Genomic DNA, 7,362 nt, shown 5'->3' with positions numbered 1-7,362 from the left:
TAAGTCTGGGTTATAAAGTTAAATTCTGAAACATTCCCCAATATTTACTTTTATCAGTTTTTTGTAATAAAGGTCAATTTGAAAAATAACAGATAAGGCAATAGCTATTTTGTGGTATATTAAGAATTGTAGGCTGAGTGTGGTGGCTCACGCCTGTAAGCTCAGCACTTTGGGAGGCCGAGTCGGGTGGATCACCTGAGGTTAGGAGTTCAAGACCAGCCTGGCCAACATGGTGAAACCCTGTCTTTATATTTTTAAATAAAAAATTTAAAAAAAATTGTATAAAGTCTAAGTTTTAAAAAATGTTTAAAATCAACTCTGAAAACATCATATCTACTCCCTCTCTTCTCAAAAAACGAAGGTTTTTAACAGTCATATATCCCATAAATGACTTCTGGTGTTTCCTCTCCAATTAACTGAGTTAATACAGGAGTTAGCAAATGGCTCATGGAGCAAACCCAACTCAGTGGTTTTTTCTTGGTAAGTTAAGTTTTACTGGAATATAGCCACCCTCATTTGTTTAGGTATTATAGTACTGGCTGCTTTCACACTGCAGTAGCAGAGCCGAATAGCTAGGACAGAGACCATGTGGTCTGTAAACCATGAAATATTTATCATCACTGGTAATCAAGAACATACATTAGGCCGGGCGCAGTGGCTCACGCCTGTAATCCCAGCACTTTGGGAGGCCGAGGCGGGTGGATCACGAGGTCAAGAGATCGAGACCATCCTGGTCAACATGGTGAAACCCTGTCTCTACTAAAACTACAAAAAATCAGCTGGGCATGGTGGCGCGTGCCTGTAATCCCAGCTACTCAGGAGGCCGAGGCAGGAGAATTGCCTGAACCCAGGAGGCGGAGGTTGCAGTGACCCGAGATCGCGCCATTGCACTCCAGCCTGGGTAAAAAGAGCAAACCTCCATCTAAAAAAAAAAAAAAAAAAAAAAGAACATACACTATAGATAGAGTACCCTAATCCAGAAATATGAACTCCAAATTACTCCAAAATCCTAAATGTTCTGAGCATTTGCACAACACTCAAAGGGAATGCTTACTGACAGCATTTCAGATTTCAGAATTTTGAATGAGAGATGCTCAACCAGTAAGTATAATGCAGATACTCCAATTAAAAAAAAAACAAACAAACCTGAAATCTAAAACACTTCTGGTCCCAAGTATTTCAGATAAGGGATATTCAACCTGTTATATTTACTATACTCACCAGAATGGCTAACCAAACCAAACCAAACCAAACCAAACCCTAACAATACAAACTAGTAGAGCAAATGTACTTTCACTCACCAGTAAAAGAAGGAAAACTGATTAATCCATGGCTGGGCACAGTGGCTCAGGCCTGTAATCCCAGCAACTTGGGAGGCCAAGACAGGCAGATCACTTGAGGCCAGGAGTTGGAGACCAGCCTGGCCAACAAGTTTAACCCTGTCTCTAATAAAAATATAAAAATTAGTCAAGTGTGGTGGTGCATGCCTGTAATCCCAGCTACTCAGGAGGCTGAGGCATGAGAATCGCTTGAACCTCGGAAACTGAGGATGCAGTGAACTGTGATCATGCCACTGCACTCCAGCCTGGGCAACAGAGAGAGACCCTGTCTCAGGCACACACACAAAAAGACATATACATGTCCAAAAAGCATATGGAAAGACACTCAGCATCACCAGATATTAGAGATATGCAAATAAAAACTATAAGATACCACTTTACACTCATTAAGATGACTATAATCCAAAAGAAAAACACTAACAAGTATTGGTGAAATGTGGAGAAATCAAACTTGCTAGTGGAAATGTAATATGTTATCTTTCACTTCAGAAACCAGTGCAGCAGTTCCTCAAAAAGTTAAACACAGTTACCACATGGCCTAGCAATTCCACTCCTTAGGTATATACCCAAAACAAATGAAGACATATGAACAACAAAAACCTACACAACAAATGTTCATAACAGCATTATTCAACTTAGTCAAATAGTAGAAACAATCAAAAACATCCATCATCTGATGAACAAATAAATAAAACAAAGCATATCCACAAAATGAGTTCAAGACCAGCCTGACCAACATGGTGAAACCCCGTCTCTACTAAAAATACAAAAATTAGCTGAGTGTGGTGGCAGGTGCCTGTAATCCCAGCTACTTGGGAGGCTGAGGCAGAAGAATTCCTTGAACCCGGGAGGCTGAGGTTGCAGTGAGCCAAGATCATGCCATTTGCACTCCAGCCTGGGGTGACAGAGTGACACTCCATCTCAAAAACAGACACACAAACAAAAATGGAGTGCTGACACATGCCAAAATATGAACGAACCTTTAAAATATTACATTAAACAAAAGAAGCCAGTCACAAAAGACCACATTTTGCATGACTCCATTCATATGATTGTCCAGAATAGACAAATCTATAGAGAAAGATTAGTGGTTGCCTAGGGCAGGTAGAAGGGGTACTGAGAAGAAATGGGAGTGACTGCTAATGGGTATGGGATTTCTTTTTGGGATAATGAAAATGTTCTAAAATTGATTATGGTGATAGCTGTATAATTTGTGAATACACTAAAAACCCTTAAACTATATACTTCAAATGGGTAATTACGTGGTATGTAAATTATAAGCTATAGCTCAACAAAGCTATTAGAAAACAAACAAAACTAAGCTCTATATGAGGGTAAAATCAGAGTGACAGAAATCACATTTGAGGTTAAAAGAAAAAGAGAAAAGGAGGAGACTCTTTGAGTATAGGTAATTTCTATATTGTGTTCAGGGTACCGATGCGAATAAACTCACTTTGCAAAAATTGAGCCTTGTACTTGAGAAATCACTCTATCTGTACTTCAATAAAAATTTTATTTGGTTTTTTTTTTTTGAGACAGAGTCTTGTTCGTCATCCAGCCTGGAGTGCAGTGGCACGATCTTGGGTCACTGCCACCTCCACCTCCTAGGTTCAAGTGATTCTCCTGCCTCAGCCTCCCTAGTACCTGGGATTACAAGTGCCCACTAATTTTTTATTTTTGCAGCAATGGGGTTTCACCATGTTGGCCAAGCTGGTCTTGAACTCCTGACTTCAAGTGATGTGCCCACCTCAGCCTCCCACAGTGCTGGAATTACCGGCATAAGTCACCTTACCCGGCCAAATTTTTTTAATTCGGTCTCCATATAGACTGTCAAACTATACTGCAAGTTGTCATGATGTGGTATCAGGAAAAGTTTTCAATTAGCAATAATCGTGCCTCGGATAAACCTCATTGGCTATGATACTGGCCACTGCGCCAAGCTAACTTTTTATTTTTTTAAAAGTCCAACTATAAGCCTGGGTGCAACGGCTCACGCCTATAATTCCAGCACTTTGGGAGGCCAATGTGGGAGAATCACTTGAGCCCAGGAATTTGAGGCTATGGTGAGCCTTGATTGCACCATTGCACTCCAGCCTGTTCAACAGAGTGAGACTCTGTCTCACCAAAAGAACCCAACAACTGTAAATATTCTTTTTAATCTCAGAATGCTAAATTAGGGATTATTTCCATTTTAGAAATTAGGATCCTAAGGAAATTGAGATATTAAAATGACTTGCTTATAGTCATATTCTAAGTTAATGACAGAAGTAAAGCCTTTTCAATTGTAAACAATGTATGTCTAAATTAGACACTCCCTTCCTACCCACAACTACTGCTTTCATCACATTACCATGTTTCCTTTCCTTGTATCACTTAAAACTATGTAAAATAATTGTATTATTTAATACATTATTTTGTCTTTCCCCAATAAAATGTAAACTCCAGGAGAACAGAAACTTTTTTTGTCCAGTACTATAAACTCAATACTAGAACGGTGCCTAACACATACAAGATGTATCCAGAATGAATGAAATCATTATACTAATTATTTTCTGTTGTTGGTCTTCTTGAAGATGGCCTTCACTTTGATATTTGCTGGGACAGTAACTGAATGCAGGTTTGGCACCGTGTGTGTGTGTGTGTGTGTACACTTATTTACTTATTATTTTATTTGAGACAGGGTATCACCCTGTTGCTCAGGCTGGAGTACAGCAGCCCAAACATGACTCACTGCAGCCTGGACCTCCCAGACTCAAATGATCCTCCCACTTCTCAGTCTCCTGAGTAGCTGATACGACAGGCACATGCCACCACACCTAGCTCACTTTTAGTTTTTGGAGAGACAGGATCTCACTATGTTGCCCAGGCTGGCCACAAATTCCTGGATTTAAACAATCCTCCTGCATCAACCTCCTAAAGCACTTGGGTTATAGGCATGAGTCACCGCACCCAGCCTATTTTATTATTTTTACTTTTTGTAGAGAAGGGTCTCGCTATGTTGCCCAGGCTGGTCTTGAACTCCTGGCCTTAAGCAATCCTCCTGCTTTGGCCTCCCCCAAGTGCTAAGCTTTTACAGAGGTAAGCCACTGTGCCTGGCCAGGTTTGACTTTATTATATCTCCAATATATCATCACCAATATATCTTCAAAATGGTTAAAAAATGATGAAGATTTTTTTTTTTTTTGAGACAAAGTCTTGCTCTGTCGCCAGGTGCCAGGCTGGAATGCAGTGGCGCAATCTCAGCTCACTGCAGTCTCCGCCTCCGGGGTTCAAGCAATTCTCCTGCCTCAGCCTCCCAAGTACTTGGGACTACAGGGGCACGCCACCACGCCCAGCTAATTTTTGTATTTTTTAGTAGAGACGGGGTTTCACCGTGTTGACCAGGATGGTCTCGATCTCTTGACCTCGTGATCCACCCGCCTCGGCCTCCCAAAGTGCTGGGATTACAGGCGTGAGCCACCGCGCCCGGCCAGGATGGTCTCTTGACCTCGTGATTCGCCCGCCTCGGCCTCCCAAAGTGCTGAGATTACAGGTGAGAGCCACCACACCCGGCGATATAAAATAATTTAACAATGGTACATCATGAAAATGTCAATAGATAAATAATTCTATTTAATGATTCACTTAAAATAGTGACTTCAATTTTTAAAAATTATTAGTAACTATAAAAAAGTTTCTTCTTAAACAAAACTACAAATTGATCTACTAAATCATGATTTAGATATTGCCAAATTTATGGCATTTGTATGAGAATTAGCATAAATTACAAGACAATCATGCAGACTTTAGGAAAGCCTGGGAAAGCTTTATTAGAAGAAATTTTAAAATAATTGGGTGTCCTTTGCCTTAAGATGACTGATTTGAAATTATCTTGGTAGGAATGCTCTATATTCTTTCTTACGTTCTATCTTCCTTATATTCTTCAGTGTTGTTTACTTGTAAATCATTAATATTATTGTTATACACCCTAAATGAGATTGAAAGATTTAATAAGTATTTTCTCAGAAAACGTGTTATATCAATGATAAAGTAGTACTTTTCTTTAAAATCAGATCAGTAATGTTTTTAAACTTTAACATACTTCATTCAGTACAATCCAGATTTTTTACAGCATTCTTCCTCTAAAAGTATTCCCTATACTATTCACATGGCACTTAACACACACTATCCCACTTTATTAGTATTTTTATGTATGTATTTCTGTCAAATACACGGATTTTACTCCCATCTGTGCTAAATCTTTGTATTCCTTGAATGCACCACAAAGTAGGCACACTTTATACATGTCGTTTATGATTGAATTTTTAAAAAAGGTACCTAGGGTGGCAGAAATGCATAAAGTGGCACTCAGAAAACAAGTTCTGCCCCTGAGTTGTGGCCTGAAAACAAATGCTTTACCACCCCCTTGGGCACTCAGCTAAATTAGTTTCTAAGGCTTTCATAGCTCTGAGAAATAAGTCTTCTAATGAGTCAGAATAAAACCTAGGTTTATTACTATTTTTTCTCCTAGAAGTATTATTTCTAATCCTCTTGAAATTGAAGTGATCAATCAGCTTGTGCATTTATAGCAATTTTTGTGGCTTTCCCCTCTAGCTACTCTCCCTTATAATTAGTCTACTCTCATTGCTCAAGAGTATGTTTCTACCATAGCAGGCTGGTATAAGAAATCAAAATATATCTTAAATAAGACTAAAGACTGCGTATCCTTAATCCAAAAATCTGAAATGTGAAATGCTCCAAAATCCAAAACTTTTTAAGCACCAACATGACATTCAAAAAAATGCTCAGGGCTGGGCACAGTGGCTCACGTCTGTAATCCCAGCACTTTAGGAGGCCGAGGCGAGCGGATTACTTGAAGTCAGATCAAGACCAGTCTGGCCAGCATGGCAAAACCTTCTCTCTACACTAAAAATACAAAAATTAGCTGGGCCTGCTGCTATGGACCTATAATCCCAGCTACCTGGGAGGCTGAAGCAGAAGAATTGCTTAAACCTGAGAGGCAGAGGTGGCAGTGAGCTGAGATCATGCCACCGCACTCCAGCATGGATGACAGAGCAAAAGTGTGTCTTTTTATGAAAATGCTTAGTAATAGAAATAGCTCAGATTTTGGATTTTCAGATTTGGGATCCTCAATAGGACAATGCAAACATTCCAAAATCTGTAGTACTTCTATTACCAAGCATTTTCAAAAAGGGATATTCAACCTGTGTTGGCTACTTCCAACAAAACTGAATAGCTTGTTCTACCAATTGTTAGGAAAGCAGGTTATTAAATATAGCTTTTATAAACAGTGTAGACTTCATGTTACCCTTGAGAGCCTGCTGCTTAGAAAGGAGAAAAATATTTTATTCATGCAATACTTTTTTTCCCTTGCTTTCTCCACTATTTGCTGAGTGAAAGTAGTATATCCTAAAGTTACTTAATACAAACCACAGACTATAAATCCAGTGTATCCCTTCTATGTACTGTAGCACTTTGGTGATATATTGCCTAAGAAGTAAGTTCTTCCAAACATATTACCAAAAACAAACAAAAGATATAACATGTCTATGTGTTGTGTATTTTCTAGTAGACTAAAATAAAATCTTTTTAGGAACTGAGTTCCAAAAAAGTTCATATAGTCAGAATAGCTTAAATTACTTTAAATTACCTAAATGCCTTACTTATACAACCATAAAGCATTATATACTTTAAATGCCATCATGTATTGGATATGAGTTTTTTGTTTATAGAACCCATATTTACAGTCATTTACAATATTTAAGAATACATATGAAAAATATTTGCTTAAGGCCGGGCGCGGTGGCTCACGCCTGTAATCCCAGCACTTTGGGAGGCCGAGGCGGGTGGATCACAAGGTCAAGAGATCGAGACCATCCTGGTCAACATGGTGAAACCCCGTCTCTACTAAAAATACAAAAAATTAGCTGGGCATGGTGGTGTGTGCCTGTAATCCCAGCTACTCAGGAGGCTGAGGCAGGAGATTGCCTGAACCCGGGAGGCGGAGGTTGCGGTGAGCCGA

The 7,362-nt window shown here is 39.3% G+C and overlaps 1 protein-coding gene and 1 pseudogene across 4 annotated transcripts in view; both read right to left on the bottom strand.

Moving 5' to 3' along the window:
* The window catches only part of RDX (radixin), a 100,895-nt gene that overhangs the window by 41,027 nt on the left and 52,506 nt on the right, over positions 1-7,362 (bottom strand). The window lies entirely within an intron of this gene.
* Positions 3,156-3,282, bottom strand: LOC116556482 (annotated as a pseudogene).

Source organism: Sapajus apella, unplaced genomic scaffold (assembly GCF_009761245.1).
Source record: "Sapajus apella isolate SASKATOON/1434 unplaced genomic scaffold, GSC_monkey_1.0 scaffold16, whole genome shotgun sequence".
Lineage (NCBI taxonomy): Eukaryota > Metazoa > Chordata > Mammalia > Primates > Cebidae > Sapajus > Sapajus apella.
Note: the sequence above shows the minus strand (reverse complement) of the source record. Positions and strands in the feature narration are given on the sequence as shown.